Here is a 22,744-nt window from a genome sequence, read left to right as displayed (position 1 = left end):
AGGGGGAAGGGACATTGACCAAGATACTCGTGGCGACTCAAGGTTAGATTGCGTAATTTCAGGATGGACAGGGTTGGGATTTTGGTTTGAGGTATTTCATTTGCTCATCCGGGTATTTGACGACAAAAACGTTGTAGCGTATCGTCGTGATCGAGTTGTGGTTCGTCAGGGAGCATCTTCCGGATGGCCTTAGCTTCATGGTACACGGAACAATAAGACAGAGACAAGAAAAAAAAATTGGAAAGGAAAAAAATGAAATATGAATCTTTGATGTCAAACGAGCAAAGAAAGGCATAGATAGCCTGCATATAAACCACATCGCGATCCCCAAAAACACTTCTTACTTCCCTGTAGGGTTGTTTACCTCGGGCCACAAGGGTATCCAATAGTTGCTCTCTGGAGGCATCGTTTTCCGAGCAACATCAAACTACGTGATCGATGTTATCGTAATCGGTCCACACCTACATATGTTGCTATCGACCAGGTTTATTCTATAGAGATGTGCGTTTAGTGAATAGTGATTGGATATAAGCCTCGACATCGTGCGAATGAAGCCTCGACTTAAATCCTCACCTCTGAACCACGCTCGCGCAGTTAGTCACAAGTACAAATGTACCATGCGTCTCCATATGCTGAACTGAACAACATTCATACTGAACAGTTTTTAAAATCATTACTTATCGCTTCCCCTGGGAGGCCCATTTTTGCCTGAAGAACACTTATGGGGATATCGTAATATCTTAGATTATCGTAATAACTTAGTATTTTAACTTTAATGAACATGAAATCATGCAAACTTGCAAGTAAGTTCAACGCCGTTAAAGCGATACCTTTTTCATCTTTGTGACCAAATAATTTTGGAATTTTCACAATAAAACAAAAATTGCAAGTAACCAGTCGATTTTAGAGATCAAGAACTATGAATACATCATAATTGTTATTTATTTATTATCAGACTAAGGCCGGAGTGTCCTGTGCAGTGCATAAACATACATAGTGCATAAACATGCAGTGCATAAAAGTTGTCTCCATTCATCTCGGTCCATGGCCGCACGTCGCCAGCGGAGGGTCTGCAAATCGATCCACCTTGCTCGCCTTCTTGTTCCCATCTTTTTAGAATCGCTGTCGGGAACCATTTTCACCAGATTCCTCTCCGCAATTCTTGGTACGTGCCCGGCCCACTGCAGTCTTCCGTTTTCCGCCATGTGAACAATGGATGGTTCTGCCAACAGCTGATGCAACTCGTGGTTCATTCGCCTCCTCAACGTACCGTCCGCCATCTGCACCCCACCATAGATGGTATGCAGCACTTTCCTTTCAAACACTCCAAGTGCACTCCATCCACGAGCATCGTTCAGGTCTCGTAGAGAACTACCGGTCTTATAAGCGTTTTGTACACACTTAACTCATTTCACAGTATTCGGTAAATTTTACCGAAATCTCAACAGCTGATCTGTTCGGTAATTATTTTACAGATTTTTTGTAATTTTTTTCATTGTTCAACTGTCAAAATCACCAAAAATCAGTAAAATTATTTACCGAACAGTTCTGCTGTTGAGATTTCGGTAAAATTTTACCGAATTCGGTGATTTATTTTAAGTGTGTAGATAGTCAGTTTGGTACGACGGCGAACTCTATTCGATCGGAGTCTTTTGCGGAGTCCAAAGACGTACGATTTCCTGCCATGATGCGTCTACGAATTTCTCTGCTGGTAGGTATCGTTTTCGGAGGTCACCAGTGAGCCCAAGAATGAACAGAACTGCTTGTGCATTAAAAGCAGCAAGCGTTGACTTTGACTTTTCACGTTGACTTTAACAATTAGATTTCGGCTTGGCTTGACTTTTTTTATGCTGTTTCTACCTCCCAGATTATGTGTAGTTTTTAGATTGAATTCCATCTTGATATATTAGGCACCTACATACTCAATATGAATATCATTTCATATTCCTGTGCATGGATATAATATTTCGGATCTATTCAAAAATGTCCGTTTTGCGGATTCCCCAAAGTTCTTCCGCAGCTGTAAAAGTTCTACCGCAAGCCTGCAATTTTTCAATACATTGAGTATGAGCATGAGCATTATTACCGCGCAATTCGTAGTTGTTACTCCGTGATTGACTAGAATTTTACAGAGAATATGGGGCGTGGGATCAGCTACCTATTCTCAATAGAGACGTTTCGGGAGCCTAAATATTTGAATTCAATAACGGCGCCAGTCACTTCCTTACGGTCATATAGGACGGAAAGGATTGTTAGTCCGCATCTCGTTGCTACTATAGACCGAGTATACCTTTGCATCTCCAAGATTGTCTTGGGATAAGATATTGTGTTAGTTACAATGGAAAATTTATATGGATTCACTCCGATAAGTGATTCGATCTATTAGATGGGAAATAACATTAATTTGCTGTTTCGCCCCAAGAAACATCAACCGTCTAAGACGAATTAAGTACTCTCCATTTAATTCAACCAATTAATTTTCGATATCTTTGCAGATACGTATTTCGACCACAACTTTTTCGAATTTCTTTAAAAAAAAATCCTTGGGAAGTTCTTCTGAATTCCCTTTGGAAACTTTTCTGAATTTTCTTGGGAAATTCCTTCCGAATTTTCTTAAGAATTCTCCCGAATTTGCTTGATAAATTCTTCCGAAATTCCTTGGGAAATTCTTCTAAGTTTCCTTGGAAAATTCTTCTGCTTTTCCTTAGGAAACTATTTCTTGGGAAATTCTTCTAAATTTCCTTGAAAAATTCTTCTAAATTTCGTTGAAAAATTATTCTGAATTTCCTTGGGAAATTATTCTGAATTTTCTTGGAAAATTCTTCTAATTTTCCTCGGGATTTTTTTCTGAATTTTTTTGGGAAATTCTTTCTTATTTCTTTGAAAAAATCTTTCTAATTTCTTTGGAAAATTCTTTTGAGTTTCTTTGGAAAATTCTTTCAAATTTCCTTGGAAAACTCTTCCGAAATTCCTTGGGAAATTGTTTCCAAATTTTCTTGAGAAATTCTTTGGGCAATTCTTCCAATTTTCTTTGGGAAATTCCTCCGAAGCCTGCAAATCCTCAATACACTGATACAAAACCTAATATTTGTCGTTATCATTATAGAATGCCATACCAGTCAGCAAAGAAAAAGTATGAAGTGACCACTGCGTTAGTTTGAAAATTCAATCGGAAAGAGGAAAGTTTTCGCTGGAACATCAGTAATAAAAAGTCAGATTTAAAAAGAAATGCATCTGTTAGAATATAATACATATAAAATAATCATCATGTTTGTATGCGAATCAATTGGATTGACAGTTAAGTTGATGTGGATTTATTAAGGTTTTTGTTGGATGCTTATCTTGTACAAATGCTCTGAATCAGTTCATTCGTTTGTTATGATATCAAAATGTTCCGCAGATTGCTCTGAGTCTCGCTATAATCATACTTTATTGCAGTGAAGAAACTTTTGCTACTCGGCACATGCAAATAGTTATCCGTTAGCTTCTTACTCACATCAAATCGGCGTCTAGCATCATCACATTATAAATATCCCCTCGTATCAACCCGAGTGATTCTGCGCCGCCAGTCGGTGTCGGTGGGGTGCCTCAGCCAGGATGGAATCCGCTGACGGAATTTGTCACGTTCAACGCCGCAGATTAAGCCGCGCATCCTTCCATCCCCGCGCATTGCGATCGCATCGCATCGTTGAATCATGTAACAAAACACCCCAACAAACAGCGCACAACGACGTGTAGCATAAACAAATCTTGCCTCCGCGAATCACTGCGCCAATACTAATCGTTATTAATAGCACGCGCATCTTGACGTTTTCAGCATTTCCCCCCCGCCTTCGAAAAAGTGCATCCGTCTCTGTAGATGCAGTTTCTGTGCCGATGAGCAGTTGTAGCGGAATTGTTTTCATAACATTTGCAGCGCTATAATAGAGTTGAGAGCATGATGTAGTCAGCCTATCCCATCATCATCAGCAATGAATATAGACTTGAAAGCTTTCTACTATCCATATTGAGCATAAACAGCATTTCTGATGGATGATGGATCCGAGTAACTCGGCATATGAATAAACATGTGTAAAACCGCGTTACAAAGCACTGCTGTTGTAATAACAGATACGAGTGAGATTAAATTAATTTATTGGTACTTAATTGTACGATTGAGTCCAGTTGTAAATTTCCAATTCAAGTTCGTAGGTGCCAGTGGTTTGATTCCAAAAGCTTCGGGACAAATAATATGCAATATTACCATTGCTTGCCTTGAAGCCAAATCTGTATCTTGCTTTGCAAGGAAAATTCTGAATAGGGTAAAGGATGTATTTTGGACCACCCTTACGGGGCTCTTATTTTGGACCACCAAGAGGAATTTGCACTCTGTGGTCCAAAATATGAGCCGTCGAACTGGTGGTCAAAAATACCTCCCTTACCCTAACTATAAATGAACATTAATTTCTCTGTTAGAATACCGTCAAATCTATAGCGCATGTGATCGCTTAGCTGTCTCATATAAATGGGAAACCCAGCAAATATGGGAAAAATATGCGGTTGTTTGCGTAGCTATCTCATAGAGACGAAACTATGCTGATTAATAAACAAATCTATGCTCAAAGGTGTTAATGGGTGAACTTCGAACAGTTTCATAATTGATAACATAGCTGGTCGTTGTCAAAAGGTATCGGACAGGGAAAATACCCAGATTTGTGTAATTTGACACAACTACTAATAAGACACGCATCACTTTTTTAACAGAACTGGTCACTCTATTCTGCTTTGAACACATGCATAGAGTCACTCACTGCACTCAAGTTCGAGTCAATCGTTTACACGATTACTCCTCTGAGAAATTGTACTCTGCCGCTAAGAGATTTTTGCACAACGATACTTGCGTCTCTCTGAGCACCCGAAGGCCCCGGCAAGGCGATTCCCATATACGTGCGCACCTTGCCACTCGCGTATCTCACCTCCCCAAGCAACCAATGTCGATTACAAACACGCGCACTTCCACCATTAGTCGCGAGGAAGCGAAAAAAACAACATAGCGGGGCTGTACAGCAGCGCCCGATCGCGGTCATGATCACATCCATCTCTCGAGCGCGCGCGCGCTCCCGAAGAATTCGCCAAAAAGACAACGCGGATCGCAATAGCTACCTCGCCGAACCCACACCAACGACGTACCGTGTTGCGGCACATCGGCAGGCAGCACAACATCAAATCGCATTAGTCGCGTCGCGTATCTTTTCCGTAGGTACCTCACGTGGTGGTTGGTTGTGTGTAAGGAGGATCACGATCACGATGTTGTTGGCTGCCAAGACGAAGACCGCATCAATCATAGCGGGCCTGTTGTGGAAGCGATGATGCTGCCCCTCTAAACTTGATTTAGTGATCGTGGACCGCATTTGGCTTCGCCGTCGCCGTTGCGTGAACCAACTGCTCTATATTTAACGACGCGATCCAACTTTGGCTGATTTCTCTATATGTGGCTAAATTCTTTTTAGGTTGTATTAGAGTTTCGATGACGCCGATGCGGTGGTCGTTGGAGTGAGTTGATGAAAATCGAGCTCTAATGTCTGATAGTTGCCAACAACTGTGTCTACCTTGCAGTATGGGCCTACAACTAAGCATAAGGCAAGGTACGTCGCGCATAGGCGTAATATACAATCTGATGACGGCGATGATGGCCTAATGAAAGTGAAATTGGAACAACAAGCTTCTTTATTTGAACGAGCATCTACACAAGCGTTCCGCTTGCCAGCCACCTTCTTCGTCCTGCCCAACGCATCAGATGATCGTTTGAAGTGGGGAGGAGGATTCGCTCATGTGCTTGCCGTGCACTGCGTCTGCCGCACTTGGTTTGTCGCGTTGGATCGGCGAGATTTACGATAATATTTATTTTTCATGTTGTCAACGTTTGTCCTAACATTTGTTCCGTTTGTGAACATTTGCGGATGACGCGGAGGTGGTGGAACTTCGTGTGTAGTTAGCTTGCGGTGTAATTCGATTTTCTCTCACCCCATGATGATGGGAAACGATGCGCCCGCTGCTGCCGGCTCGACATGAGTATGATTAATCGATGCGTGGTGTTCATAAAGGATTAGGTCTTTTGATGTTTTAGATAATGAAATACGACAGCATTGTTCGTTTGATTCTTATTCAGGTTAAATTAGTAGCATTTATTTGTCAAGCAGATGGAAGGATAGTCCTAATGAAAAAAAATCACTGATATGTTGTTTGTAAAGGCGGCTTATCTGTCAATATCAAATATTTTCTGAAATCGTTTCCCAATAATGTCAATCTAATATCAGTATGAATAAATCACAAAAAGTCTATAGTTATGCTTATAATGCAAATACTTTCTGATAAGTGGAAACAAGGACGAGACACTGAAGACAGCCTTTCTATCAGAGTGGTTATACGTATTTATATTAAGTTTAAGTCAAAAAGGGCAAACAATAAAATTTAGTACTCTTTCGTCTTATTAATAGACTATCAAATTTGACAAACGGTCTATAAAGGAAAAATGCCAACCAATTCGAAACCACCGTTAAAAGTTCAGCTCCATTTCCATCATAACCAAGCATTAAAGGTATGATTCATTGTGGAAAGTTTAGAGTGAAAAAAGTAAGACGAAAAAGCTAATAAAGACGAAGTACTGAAAAAAGTCTTCGACATTGCTTCTCTCGGGCCTTCGGAAAAAAAAGCACTGATTCGTAGGCAATCACGTCAAAGCACGAAAACACAACAATTCCGCGTCTCTGTGGTCCACGCGGTTCTATCATGTCTTCGGTATGTAAACAAAATTTCAATCAACTCAACATCACCTCCGCCAACCAACGCGCGCGACCACCCAACCCTCCGCAAGACGTACGTGAGAAACATTTCACCCCGCCTGACATAATACCTACTCGCGGAAAACCATCTCGCTAAAACGCAAACGGATTATAAATAATGCGGAATATCGCGCTCTGCCTCCGCCAGTTTGGCGTTTCGCCGCAGCCTGTTGCAGCAACGCGCGCAGGCAGCCAAACATATTAATCCTCGATTCGCATTTCTTCCCCAACGACCGGTTGTCGGAGTCGGAGTCTTATCACCGCACCTCGACGGCCGTTGCGCATCCAAATGTGTCTATCCCCATCGCATCGCTCGAAAGTCGAAACGATGCAGTGCAGCGCTACAGTGGCGTTCCGAGTTTGGAAACAAGATGTGAAATGTGAAATTGCATCTCTTTTGATTCTTCGGTTTGTGTTCTCCTTTGACCTGAGATCCTGAGAGCTGGAGTAAATTAATTACGAAGACATTTGCAGACATAAACTTGTTCATATTGAGGATTTCTCGGATGATTGATCGATAACCTTGATTCGAGTAATATGATTGTAATACCTTTGCGTTTTCTTCTCCGAATAACGCTGAGAGATGAACTTTTGCTTTTGTTCTAGATGTTTTTTTTTCAGGCAGCTAAATTAATTCCATATTTTTCACACTCTCAACTAGGTTTTGAATGTTAAATAAAAAAAATCTAAAAAGTCCTACCACTTTTCTTCCGATTTTGGATCAATCTCCGGCCAGTTGTCGGAGTTGGTTCACACTGCATCACTTTTTTATTTTAGTTTCCGAGTTTTAAAATAGAGGCTTCAAAAAATATGAGCTTTTGGAAAATTTGACTTTGAATAAGCAAAAGAATGGGTTGAGACAACAAAACGGGATGCAATCAACTTAAATTGCTTTCTATGCTGAACAAAATGCCCAGTGATGATGTTTTATCGAAGATTTAGTAGGCCAATGCAGTTAACAATTTATCAATAAATCAACAGAATTATTGTTAAAATAATCTACGTTGGATTCTTGGGAGCTTATCCCGCCGCGCTCGTAATCGGATAGGGACAGAAACGTGTTCTTCAGTTATACGATCTGCCAGATACTCGAAAATGTAAACAAATATCACTAATCATAATTTATCACAGAAAAAACAACGACAAACGTGAACCTGGAGACTGTAAAAGAACTGTTTATTCGCAAAAAAACGTAATCATTTTCGCCATCGTCAACATTTCCTCACCCATAAGCCTTGTATCTGGAGGAATACCTGAAGGAATAGAGAAATATCTATAGGAATTCCTGGAGGAATATCTGGAGCGATTTCAGGAGGAATATCCTAAGCAATTCCTGGAGAAATATTCAGTTTCTTTCCAATATTTTATTTAAATTTATGTAGGGGTAGTGGGGGTAAAGTGGTTAACGGCTTGTTTATCCCCTGTTCATGGATTTCTCGTATTATTTTCCATGCTACATCATAAATTAAGCATTTCATGCTCTCCGAGCTATTTCAAATCATGAAATACCTATTGAACAGCTGGATTTTAGCAAAATTCTGCGCGCTTTCGCAAAATACTAGTTTGATGTAATTTTGGCACTGTTGCATTTAAGCCATGAAAACTCTGAGTTAGTAGTTCTAAACCAAAATATCGTTCACATCGTTCATTTTGCTTGTTATGAAGATGGAAGATAGTTTTTTAACTTTTTTCTTAGTTTAGATGTTATTTGAAAAACATGTAGCTATGGGGATAAATTGGTCATTTCGCCTGGGGGTAAAGTGAGCAATGCTCTGACAGAGAAATGGAGATAAACTAGCTCAAATTTCATCCTTAATCGGTTCGGTTGATAGTTTGATCATCAATCAGGGGGTAAAGAAAATGGGGATCTGGTTGTTTACGCTCCACACACACATTTTCGTACAATTTCGACATTCCTGAGCGAATATTTCCATACAACACACTTCGTTTATGGAAACATCCATATCTCAGATGTTTGTCATCCGATCTGTTATATCCATATATATCAATCAACTCAGTAAAAACTCTAGTTTCTGTAAAAGAGTATAACAAGGCCCAACATTTCATCCATTTTAATAATATAGGCGCACAAAATCTAGCATTTTTGACATTCCCTCAAATAATCCGGAATTTCTCTTGAGGCCAGAGCATGATGTTCAACCGGTTTTTCAAAACTAGATGAATTTCCTGCCGAATCATATCAAAATCAAAGGAACGTGGTAATATTTCACAGAGCAATAGTCAATTGAATATTGAAAAAAAATCTCGCCCTATCATTTTGAATAAGCCCGGTACGTCTGCTTGTCTGTGATAAAACGAAGGGTTTATACCGGTCGCTAACATTTTAAATATTATTAAGAATATGTATTTGGTTTAAAACATTTTGATCAACTTATTTGCTTTATTTACAATATTGTTCACTTTACCCAACCGCCCGACCATTTTACCCCGCCAAAAACAAAATTGAACTATTTTGGACTAATTTTAAATGTTGAAAATAACATATTTAAATATATTTTTCCATTTTTTTCACAACAGGCTATGTTAACCAATAAGATAAGCTTCGACACACCTGCATTGAACAATGCAATTACTTGATAGCCACAAACAGCAGCAGTTCTTAGGGTGTCCAATTTACCCCCACCACCCCTATTTGTAACTACGTGTTTGCAAATGTGAATCCGCTTTTTTTTAGTGTCACGCTAGACACAAAATTGTTCACTCTCATTGCTCCTTTCGCGCGCTACGAAAAAATATGCTGCTATATTTTTTGTAAGGAATTTGCAAAATTTGGTTGAAGTAAAAAGACTTTCCTTCAAAATTTTATGCCGTTACGTATACTTTTTATAACACCAAATTGATCGTTGGAAAATTTCAAAACTTTTTGGGTTTTGTAAAATTTGATTCCTTTATGCCTCAAATCATTGGAGAGAAGTACTGAGAAGCAAAAATTTCAGTTGTACAATAGTTTAGTATTTAGAGCTTACTTCAAATTTTTTCAACTTTCTTAATCTATCAGATTACTGTTCTGCGAATGGTTTGCTTCTTCGATGGCTCTAGCCCTTGTCTGATCGTAACTCCGCAACGCAAATGGATAAACACAACAGTTGAGCTTTATTCCTATTCAGCTCTGCCGAAAGCATCCAGACAATTATACACTATTTTGCTAGCTTCCGAGTGGCCTCGCATTCATTCTTTGAGTAGGAAGCTCCCACTTCTGCACCTTGTAGGCATTCACAAGCTCTAATCAACTTTTGGAACTTTTGAAAGAAACTTCGATTTTCGCAAATTTTAAATGTCTCCATCTGTTTTCCATTGGCGTAACTAACGAAAAATTCTAGGGGGGGCTAATTCTTGACGTAGGATTACGTCTTTTGCGAAGATAGGGAGGTAATTCTGCATATTCAAATTTGAGACCTTCACGAAAAGTACCGATTTTCGAGATTGTGGTATCAATCGATCGACGAACTCTTTAAGATTTTATTCTACTATTAAATATAATGGATTAGAATGCGCTGGCCGTCGCAAAAGTAGCAGTACTCAAGAGAAATATCCACGCAATGCGCAGACTATCGTTTCGCTTCTATCAGTGATTAGAAAAGCGCTTTGTGAAAAGATAATTTGTTCTTCTTAGGCGTCGATTGCTGTCTCGGGATATCAGTGGCGGCGCTGAACTTTTATTTTTAGCGTCTTAGCGGAAAATCATCGAGTGGCCGTTGGACAACAGCAGCAGTGAGTTTTTAACGCAAAGTTCGGATTAACGCTTGATTGCTGTGAGTGATTCGAGAGACGCAATCGACTCTTTTTAGGACCAGCATTTTATGAAAAGAAAGGGTTGATAGCAAACAATGTTGTTGGTTGCATTCCCGCGGTACTGAAGGAGGTTTCCGTCAGTATCAGAATCACAAACGCTCGTCGGAAAGCAACGCTGCAGAAACGTTGGCGTCCGTAGCAGTCAAGTGTTATTTTCTTTCAAAATTAAGATTGCATTTCTGTTTGTAATTGGAAAGGAACATTATTGATAACAAATCGTTTTATCTCAGATCAGATACACCAGAGGAGGTTCAGCCGAGACGAACATACTTCAAAGTGCAAATCATAATCGCTTGGCGACGCTGCAGAAGTTTTTTCTCCATGGATGGCAAATCATCTGACGTTGATGTCAGAGTAGACAAAGGAAATTTTCTTTCAAAATTCTTATTTTGCCTGTGATTGGAAAGTCGCATTGTCGGTTCGTCTCAGAACGGGAGGTTGAGTGTGAGTGACGAATTTTCTGTCGTCAGATTCCAGAAAAACTTTATGCGATTAGAAAGACATATGAGCTTACCCAACAAGTTTGGAGTCTGATAAAGAGCCTATTTCGCCACAATTTGGCTTGTTTAGCTTGAAAAATAGCTTATCCAGCTAAACTTGTTTGTTGGGTAGTAAGACGCCTGTGAAGTTCAAGATTTTGCCTTTCTGGAATCTCTTAATTGATTTTCTGAAAATAGCAGAAAAATCCCCCAAATTACCATTCAAAGCTACAGAAAGAAATGCTTTCAAAATCTGGATCGATACAGACATATGATACGTAGTATTTGGCTCTCACTTTTCAGAAAGGCCATGCATCTTTAAGAACCATGAACACGCTAGGTTTAATTAAAAATACTCGCAAAACTCTGTAAAAACTTTAAAATATTTAAAGATTAATTACTTGCTGAGAAAACCAATTTGAATTCAGGATTTTTTTAGAAATAGCCGATAAGCTAAGCATCCTGTGTCCCTTAAACAATTAGTCCAACATTTTATGCTGTGTCAATATTAAGACCATAAAGACAGTTCAGTATGTCACTAGAACTTTATTTATCCAATCAAAGCTTTGGAAATTGTATTCGCTTTCTTAGTCTGTTGCTTCTATTATTTATTCAATCAGCATTGCATCAGCATGGAACCACTGTTCCTACTCCAATTTCCTAAAGTAATGATATCTGGCACTGGAGAATCTAGGGAGCGTACTATTTTTCGTGTTTAACATTCATATCTTAAGATATAACAATTGTTCGAAGTTCGAAAACTTGTTAAAATAGATTCAATGTTTCGTAGAGAGAGATGTGTATGAAGAGAACTCATTCCTGGCAGTTACGCTTTTATATGATCATAGAGCTAGATAAGTACAACATTCATGCAAAGTGGCAAAAAATCTAGGGGGGCTAATTTAGTTCTAGGTGGGGCTATAGCCCCTCTGTAGTTACGCCAATGCTGTTCTCCATCTATCCCGTGGGTGAATCTCTCTAATTATCTTTCTTTTTGACCTTCTCAAACCCTCTGTCTTTTTGAAAGTTGCTTCCAATGCTTCCCTGAGTATTCACTTCAATTTCCTATAGTACTTTGGTATGAAATTACTTATTTTAATATGTTGGAAAATAGTACATAGTTGCGTAAACTTTGAAAATTGTTAAGTGGTTATTAATGCGATTATAAAGATTATGTAAATAAATGTAAATTTAAATATTCCATAGAGGCTCCAAAGGTTTCCAAATCAACTAACTGGACTGGCATAGTACGAAGGTTACTTCTGGATTAAAATTTGCATAAGAAAAGGTTTTTTTTAAAGATGATGTAGGGGAAATGACGGCTTTGGCAGGTTTTGTTCTATTATTGTCAGGGGGGTTTTTGTCGACCAAATTTTATGAAATTTGGCCACAATATTCTTTGATATGATTCCTCCGGAATTTCCTTCAGCAGTTACTCAGCAAGTTCGTCCGGAAGATCCTCTAGGATCTCTACTGTAAATTCCTCCAGGAATTTCTCCGGTAGTTCTTCCAAGAATTCCTCTGGAAGTTCCTCCGGAAGTTTCTGTTTGAATTCGTTCTGAAATTCCTCCAGGAATTCCTCCGCAAGTTCCGCCATCAATTCGTCCGGAAGTTCCTCCAGGATTTTCTCTGGAAGTTCCTCTGCAGGATGTTCTCCGGAAGCGCCCCAGTATTTTTTTTTTGTAATTCCATTCCTCCGGAAATTCCTATATTTATGCTTTAGGATGTTTGCCCAAGAAATCACCGAGTAGTCCTGTAACTTCTTTAATAATAACTCACAGAATTTCTCCTGAAATTCTCTCTGGAGTTTCTCAAAAAACTCCTCCAAGAAACTTTTATAAATTACTTCGCAAACTCTACATAAATTACCACGAAACCTCTTCAGATATTTCTTCTAAATCGCTTCTGAAATTGTCCAGGAATTCTTGAAGAGCTCACGGTGTGTTTGTCCGAAGAGGCTTATTTTCAAAAAATCAGTATCTCTAAAACACTCACTACACGAAAGTATAGGTTTTCCTCTTTCACGTAGGTGCATTTTTGAAATGTTCTATCGGGGGTCATTTTTCGATACATTTTTGGGGGGATTAAGTCGGCTATCGTTTGAGATTTGTATGGAATTTGCACCAAAAATAGTGAAAAAACTAAAAATTGTTCTAGGTCCTCCGATAGAACATTTTAGTTCACCCACTATATGGAAGAGGAGAGCATCTACTTTCACGTGGTGGGTGTTTCAGAGATACTGATTTTTGAAAAATAATGTTTCCCCATAGACACACCGTGAGCTTCTTATGGAAATTAGTTTGTGAAATCTAGATCTAGAAAATCTTACGCGCATTCCTCTGAGAATTCTTCCAGAAAATCCTACCCCAAAATTCTTCTAGGGATTCTCCATGAAGGTCGTTTGCAGATAAATTATTCTGGATAAAAATTCTCCGGAAACTTGCTTAGAAATTTTTAGAATTTTTTCCAAGAATTCCTTCACAAATTCCTCCAAGTCTCCCAGGCAATTCCCACGGAAACTTCTCCAGAATTTCTCCAAGAATTCGCCCAGAAAACCTAACAGGATTTTTTCGGGGAAATGCCGTTAAGGAAAATACTCCAATTATTTGGCAACCAGTTTTTATCAACATTAATACTAAAGTCTGCCATTTTGAAATAATACTTTATTAGAATTTCTGGATTCCTAATAAGAGACTATGGTTTTATTGGATTTTCAAAATTTTCCTCCTAATGTCACGTCAAACCATTATATTAAATTAAATATAATTAAACCATAGTTTAATAACAGGTAAAATCGTATTTTTTAAATTTCTTTATTATTTTAATAATTTTTCAAACAAATGGTCTAAACAAAATTATATAAGCTTGTAAAATCGAACCATTTTTATATATATAATAATTCACCGTCTAGGAATCAATAAAATCATTCTATATGATTCCTTTGTTGCTATACAGAAATACTTTGAGCTCATATTAAACAACAAATGTTGTAATTGTCAACCTAATTTTGTGAAACAACTTGTAATTCACAACCCGTTCTCGTGACGCTGGGTAGATACCTTCTCGTGATGTGTTACTAAATATGGCTTAGGGTCATACTCAAGTAACATTTTAAGTTTTATAACGCTCTTGGAGATCATAATTTACTCTTCAAGAGTGTTATAAAACCAGCATAAAACAGAATGTTAAACGGGCTCTATTCGAAATTTCAAACAAATTCCGAAAGATTTCTGTCCCGAATATCGACCAGAATTCTGTTCAGACTCGCGAACGATTTTTTTTCAGAATCTCATAAGGAATGTTCAGAATTGTAAACGATTTTTTCTTAGAATCTCGAGCAGATGCTGCTCTGAATTCCAATAGAATTTTTCTCAGAACCCCGAAAAACGATACTATGTACCAAAAGTCAGCTATGGCGATTGAATCTGTAGAATGAAATGTCCTTACAAGTACATATTTGATTTGAAAAAAAATCACAGGTTTAAAATATTTTGTCCAAATATACAATATTCTGTAATATGCAATATGAACTGAAAAACAAATCTTGCAAATATACTGCGGCCCACTTCGGCAGCTCAAAAATTCTGTACGGCCCTTGATAGTAGGCATGCTGGGGACCACTGCTTTAGAGCCTGGAGCCTGGAATCGGTTATGGAGTTTGATCAGGGTTTGCAGAAATCGCTCTCAATAGATAACGAACAGCGATAAAAGAGAGGCAAAAACCTCTTCGAATCACAACAAGCCATGAAAACAAAACTATCGCACTTGTATACTGCCCATGATCGCATATTTGTAACATTTGCATTTTGGTTAATTTTGTAAATCATTTGTCAATCCTCCCCACAAGTTCAATAATTTCTAGTAGAAATGAGAAGCAAGAAGTGAGAAGTGACAAATGAGAACTGAGTAGTGTGAAGCTATTGGTAAGAAGTGAGATGTGATAGGTAAGAAGTGATAAGTGAGATAGCTAGTAGCAGGCACTACGAATCAAGATCATCTCTGAATAAAGAATAATCAAAGATAAAAGTTTGAGGAAGAAGAAAAGGAAGAAGAAGAAGGAAGAGGGAATAAGGCAGAAAGAAAAGGAAGAAGGAAGAAGGATGAAAAAAGAGGAAAGAAGGAACCAGTAAGAAGGAAAATGGAAAAAAGAAGAGCGAAGAATAAAGAAAGAAGATAGGAGAAGGAAGAAAGGAAGAATGTAGAAGAAAGTAGAAGGCAGAAATAAAGAAGAAACAAAGAATATAGAAGAAGGAAGAAGCAAGGAGGAAGAAGAAATGAGAACGAAGGAAGCAGGAACAAAGAAAAAGAAAGAAGGAAGAAGATGGAAAAAAGAATAAGGAGGAAGGAACAAGGAAGGAAGAAGAAAAAAGAAGAAAGGAGGAAAAAGGAAGATGGAAGAAAGAAGAAATAAGGAAGAAAGAAAAAAGATGAAAGAAGGAAGAAAGAAGAAAGAAGAAGAAAGAAAGATGAATGAAAAAGGAAGAAGAAATACAAAGAAGAAAGAAGAGTGAAGGAAGATGGAAGAAGGAAAAAAAAAGAAGGAAGAAGAATGAGGGAAGAAAGAAGGTTAAAGAAAAAAGGAAGAAGGAAGAAATAAGAAGGAAGAAAGAAGAAAGGAGGAAGACGGAGGACGGAAGAAAGAGGAAATAAGGAAGAAGGAAAAAAGATGAAAGAAGGAAGAAAGAAGAAAGAAAAAAGAAGAAAAATGAAGAAAAAAGGAAGAAGGAAGAATAAATGCAAAGAAGAAAGAAGAGTGAAGGAAGATGGAAGAAGGAAAAAGGAAGAAGGAAGAAGAAAAAAGGAAGATGGAATAAGGAAGAAGAATGAGGGAAGAAATAAGATGGGAAAAGAAGAAAGAAGGTAAAAGAAGAAAGGAAGAAGGAAGAAATATGAAGGAAGAAATAAGAAAGAAGAAAGAAGGAAGAAGAAAGTAGTATGGAGGAGGAAGCAGGAAGAAGGCAGGTGGAAACAAAAAGCTAAGAAGAAGCAAGAAGGAAAAAAGTCGAAGGAAGGAGAAAAAAGGTCTCTGTTCTAAGTTATCAGTTCTTAGTTCACTTTTCTCTTTCCACATTTCTCACTCTTCACTACCCGTAATCTGAGGTCAATTTTTTTAACTATTCGGCTAAACGACCCGTTCTGCCAAACGGCATTCGGCCAAATGGTTTTCGACCAAACGACATTCGGCCAAATGGCAAAATGGCCAAACCCCCTTATATGATACCTCAATATGATACCATGGTCACATTGCAAGCTGGCTGATCCTCAATTTCCAACTCCGTGGTACTTATGAGAGTATCGCTGTCACTGGCCTCTTGGTTCCATTCTCCTCTTCCTTACGGTGAAGATGGGCGTGGCCAGTAGCAGTAATGCTCGCGCTTTTGTTGCTTTTGTCTTTTCTTGATTTTTGATAGCATTCTAGATAAGGATCTCAAAAATAAAACATTTTTTTTCCAATCTACGAATTATATCATAACCATGCTATTGCAACTTGTAGCTCTATCCCCGAATTGAAACTTCATACAAATGTCATTGTTGTGCGGAGATGGTTGGATCGACGACGACGAATAAACGACACTTTTTTACTTTTAAATTTAAATCTAATTTATTGCCACCGAGAGGCAGCGTGCCTACTCGGTGGGGAACGATAAACACTATATGAAAAGTACGGACAAGATTTGCCTTTTATAGGCATTACGACCAGTACTGAGATTTTCATTTTCATTGAGAGAGGTCACACGATATTTAAATTTTATTCTCTCCCGCTTTCATAGAAAACATAAACAATGAAAGAAATTCTGCCAAATTTCCACCGATGTTTATTGTAAACAAGCTGTTTCTCTTTCAATAATGTTATTTCTAACTCGAAAATCAAAAACAATACAATCATTTTATCGACTAGTCATCGTTATTTGCACAAATCTATTAAAACTATTTGGAAATTTAGATTTAAAAACAAAGCAACATTCCCATCATGACTGCTTGTAATGTGACAGGTGACCGGGAGACGGCTACATTTTCATTTGGTCTCTTGCAAATGAAAATGCAACTGTTTTCGCTTTCACATGACAGTCACGAAAACTACCAGTACTGATTACGACAATTAAAGCACAGACAATAACCAATTAAATTCGGGCGCAGTCTCGTTTGGCGCGCAAACCAAGGATGCAGCATTTGCGCGCGTAGCTGATGCTGTCTATCGAAGCAGCGATGATGTGATGAATGGTTACAATGCAACATTGTTTCCTATCTGCGCGCGCTGCAGCTCGATGACACACTTACGTACACACATACAGACATCACCTTGGTTCGTCGAGCTGAGTAGAACAGTATATAACACTATGGGTCTCCGGGCCTTCTATCGAATCTATTATCGGGTGAATCGATGAGAATCCCCACCAGCAATTTCGCGGCGATTAATCCATTGTAAACATCAAATCTGTTATCTAAAATCTATCTATTTTGGAGTAATCCTATAGCCTTTTCGGAACAACTTCTTTGTACAAGAAAGGCAAAAAGAAAAAAAAAACTATATTTAAAGTTTTCACAGTTGCGCGTTATATGGGGGAGGAAGGAGGTCAAAAACAGTTACTTTTTGATATATGGGGGAGGAAGGAGGTCAAAAACTCTGATTTTGCGTTGGCAATTTCGTTCTATTATACTGCACGCGTATTGTTTGATAAAAAAGCGTTTCTATTGAAGTATCGTAATCCGGGGGAATTTTGATCGCCGGGGTAACATTGATCAGTTTAATCATATTCAAGAAATAAATAATTTATTATTTTCTGTTATTACAAGTACTTATTGTGAGTAAGGTATCCTAATTTTGACTAAATTTGCTGCTGAATTATATAATCTTTGGATTTTTTTGCATTTATTTATCGTCAAAATTTGAAAAATGAAATCAACATTAATTTTTGAACTCATAGCAAGCTGTCAAAAAAGCACCAAAAACAAGTAAGATGACAAAAAAAATAAGCTCGTACCTATAGCTATGTTATGAGTATTCTTATTTTCTTGGTTGATCCATATTTTCCGAAATTTTGATTTTTATTGTTGAAACCCCAGATAATTCCACTAGCGGTGATGATGCCTTTCTCGAAACAATCGATGCACATCGCCTCAGCGTAAGGGATTTCAACTATAATTTCCTACCTTAAGGCGTTTACAAAGGCTTGCTCTATAGATAAATGATTGATCAAAGTTACCCCAAAATGAAAATCAAAAAGCTCTACAAAAAATGTTTAAAACAAGTTTAAAGTTATCAAATGATCAAGAGCAACAGTCTCATATGTACATTCTACATGTAGCAGAACTCGTTTTAAAAATATGGAAAAGCCATAATTTCACTTAAGAAGGAAATTTTCACAAAACAATAAAACAAAATAATTAGGTTCTTATTTGTGTAATAATCTGTGTTCTAAGCTGAGGACTATTCAGAAAAGTGAATAAAGATTTGCTTGTGCTTTCCACCTAAAACATTTACTACAAAAGTAAGCTAATTGAAAGCAAGATAACAGAAAATTAAACAGTAAATTGGTTGTTGTCTTGTTTTCATATCTGCTAACCAAGGATGTTATCGATCATTTAGTAATCTGCCTTCGATCATTTAGTAGTTTGTCAATAACTCATTCCAGAGGCTAAATTTCATATTGTGTTGTATGGTGAACTTCTGTGCAAAAGTTTATCTACAACTCTACCTAACAGTTCGTTGGTTGAATTTCACTAATAACGGAGCTATATCGCTAGCAGCAGTAACTTAGACTAAATGATTGCATATTTTGTTATCATTTAGTATGAGTACAGCAACTAGCACCGTAACTCCTTTAATAGTGGAATTCGAACATCGACCTATTAAGAAGAGTTGTAGAAAAACCTTCGCACTAAAAGTCCACCATACAATACATTTTGAAATTAGGCCTCTGGAATGAGTTATTGACAAACTACTAAATGATCGAACGCAGATAACTAAATGACCGAAAACATCCTTGCTGCTAACATTATAATCCCTTTCTTGTTGTAAAAATCAAAGTCCGACAAGCAACCAACCTCCATCCATGATCTGAAAATACTACGACTATATGAAGGTTATATCTACAATCTATGCTCTTCAAATTAGTTTCGTTCAACAGTACCGTGATGTGCCCTTATTCCGTTCACCTAAGACAATGCGCTTTGCCTAAAAGCTCTAAAAAATAGCCGTTTAGTATTTTGAAGCAGCAATTTCACTACATAGTGTCATTTTCTATATACAATTGAAAATAAAATATGTTGGGATGCATTCATAGTCTTAGGCTCCACTAGTGAAAACAAAATTAACAATTTATGTTGTCCTAATTCCAATCATCTGAAATGGCATTGTTCCTAATTCCATTCATTCGTGTTCCTTATTCCAATCACCCGAAAACATTTGATTTCTTGGAGATGCTAATACCAGGCATCATTTTTCTCACAAATCCATCTTTTCATTTATTATAATATTGCAAATAAAAAGCTTAAAATGTAATTTCCTTCCAAATTTAAAATACAATGAATGATATTTCCTTAGTATAGCCAAGTTGACTGTTTTTTCGTTTGCTTTACTATATTCAAGATTTATTCAACATGAACATTGATGCTAGCTGCCCAGTTGCATTAGGTACCACAGAAAAGGACAGATACGATTCCTTATCGGAGTTTTACACCTTACCCGGGTAGACAATAATGGCTCCTTAACAGTAAAACGTGATATTGATAACAAAACATGATATTAACTTGTTTGAAATAAGAGTAAAAATATCAAGCGAAAATAACAAAAAATTGCACCGAAATATCAAACAAATATCAGGTTTTGCCATTAACAAGAACTTATCAATATCTTGAGTTATTAGTAGGGTGGTCTAACCGGTAGTACCGAAACCGGTAATACCGGTATTACCGGCCAATTTTGAGTACCGAAAATACCGGTATTAGAAACGGAAAATACCGGTATTTTCGGTATTTCAAATTTTGCTGTCAAAATCAAAAATCTCGAGTAGTTTTTACCAACATTTACATATATCAGCTAAATACTCACCGTGCAACAAACACTATACTGCGCGCATGAATAAATCTTTGCACAAGTAAGCTATATTAACGACGTTTACGCTACAGCAAAAAACGATCGACATCGTCATTAATCATACATGTCGATTAATTCTCTTAGCCATCTGTCTAATTGCCATTGTTGCCATTGACTTTTTCCTTCAATGAACATTGTTTACATAGTCGAGAATTTTCCCGCAATATATGAAATTATGAAAAATATAATTCTCTTTATGAGATCACCTATGATAAATAATTTGCTGTAAAAATATGTCCGTTCTGAATTCGGTAAAGAATATGTTTGTTAGATGATACCAAGACATGTTTAAATTGAATGTTATCCATGCTGAAACAATTATATGAGTTGAAGGGATCCGTTAAAAAAAAACTCGGGTGGATGTGTAGCTTCAATCCAAATTCAACTTCAGTGATGATGATTTTTTGACCCTATGTGCAACTACTCTACCGTGAGTTCTGCACTCTAAATACAATCGATGAGGCGCTCCATTTTATGATGGAGCGATTATCTAATCAAGCCACAGAAATTGCCACCTTATTTGATGTTCTCAAAGAACGAATCCAAAGGCAAAGATCAAAATAAACCGCTCTTTTTGCTTTTTTGAATAATCCTGCAGAGAAGCAATTGATCAGAATCGATTTTCTTAAAGATATCCAGTCTAATAAATCCAGATGCGATCGTTGAAGAGACTGCAGCTCATGAAGAGATTGTAGCAGAGCAAAACACTTGCGACACAAGGATTCTTGCAAGCAATCCGTGAAGAATTCTTCTACAATGAATCGGAAGGGATTAAGGGCAAGTACTTGACACTGATTTTCGACGCTCTTGACACCATTCGTCCAACTTCCGTTGAACCAGAGAGGGCATTTTCAGTAGCTAGCAACATTTCCAACCAAATCAGAGGCGGATTGGGGTGCATCACGTAAGTTTCACCACCTCAACAAGCAATGATTTTAACATTTGAAGTTTGTCAACAAATGCATATTGTTTAACACCCAAAAGTCCAAATCAAGAGTTTTTTTTATATTTCTGAAATTTTCACAAATACCGGTATTTTACCCGTATTACCGGTATTGACTCCATCAAATACCGAATACCGGTATTTGTCAAAAATGTCCAATACCGACCACCCTAGTTATTAGTTTGTTCTTGTTAATAGCAAAACCCGATATTTTTATGATATTGCGGTGCAATTTTTTATTATTTTCGCTAGTTATTTTTACTCTTATTTCAAACAAGTTAATATCATGTTTTGTTATCAATATCACGGTTTCTACCCGGGTATCCTCAACGTAATTTTCACTTGAGCCTGGATACTAGGCCTTTAATTCTGACCTGAACCTTCCAAAACAATGTCCCTGTTTGTTTGGAATTGTTCGTACCACTGATTCGTTCAAATTGAATATTCTTTAAAGTTCCGGTTCTTTAAAGTACCGGATAACCCTACTTCTACGAAGTATTCACGGATTTCGGTAAAACATAACCTTTTTTGTAGCTCAGAGAGGGCAGTGTTTTTTATAGAAATTCGCAAAAAAAATTCCGGCTAAAACTTTTAAACAAGAACGCCGCAATTATGGATTGTTTAAAACTGTCCATATTCTCCGGAAACCCTTTCTTAAGATTGTCCAGCATTCACTTTATAAATCATCATTAAATCATTAACTGAAAAAAACTGTATTTTCCCGGAACGAGTTGAAAAAGGTCCCATAACCTTTTCGAGTAGAGTCGTTAACGGATTTCCTTTCTGTCTGCCTGCTTGCGGGATAGAATTTCAAATGTTCATATGGCTTCATGTACGATGTACCTTTTCTTGCTCATAGATTATATTCTCAAACACGGAATTTTCGGAATCCATCCTTCAAACCCAATGAACGGAATAAGGAACGGGTAGATTTAGATGTACCCTTATTCCGGTCAAGATATTTTTCACTTTTTAACATTTTCTATTGGGAAAATACAGGCAACAATTTGGTAATACGCTATAATGTTATCTGTTTTGTCTTGTTATGCTGCTGTGTTTGAAATACAGGGCAAATTTTTACTTAAAAATGCTTAAATATTATGACAGACATTCTTAGCAAGTGGGTTAATGAAAACAGTCAAAATGGCGCTCGTAGTGACGACCAACAAATTTTGTTTAAATTTTCGCTATTAATCGCTAAAAATGATGCTGGTTTTCATTTCGTTTCATGCATGCATAACCATAGAAAAGTACAACGATATTTTTCTGTTGTTTTTGGAGAAAAACTCTTTATTATTTATCATTTTGTCTTGCGTGAACGGAATTAGGCGCTGATTGGAATAAGGGCACAGCACGGTATAAAGCAGAATAGGTCTCGCTTGCCTCGTTTCAAAGGGTAAGTGGGTCCTAGACGTAAACACAGAGGTAAAACAGAGGTACCACACGTTGTCCCGAAGGGGCCTGAGAAAAATCTGGCCAATCTTTGTTAAAAGGCATTTTAGATACAGGCTTGTGAGCGGTTCATTAGTATCCCATACAGAAGTGAAAAACAAGTTTGTGTACCTGAGCTCAACAGTTCCAATATATGCTA

General features: G+C 37.5%; 1 protein-coding gene across 27 annotated transcripts in view; it reads left to right on the top strand.

Annotated features, from left to right (window-relative positions):
- Window positions 1–22,744, top strand: part of LOC134212491 (nuclear receptor coactivator 2) — a 530,556-nt gene that overhangs the window by 485,071 nt on the left and 22,741 nt on the right. The window lies entirely within an intron of this gene.

The sequence above is a fragment of the Armigeres subalbatus genome, chromosome 2 (genome assembly GCF_024139115.2).
Source record: "Armigeres subalbatus isolate Guangzhou_Male chromosome 2, GZ_Asu_2, whole genome shotgun sequence".
Classification (NCBI taxonomy): domain Eukaryota; kingdom Metazoa; phylum Arthropoda; class Insecta; order Diptera; family Culicidae; genus Armigeres; species Armigeres subalbatus.
The sequence above is the reverse complement of the archived record's forward strand: the minus strand, read 5'-3'. Positions and strand labels throughout refer to the sequence as shown.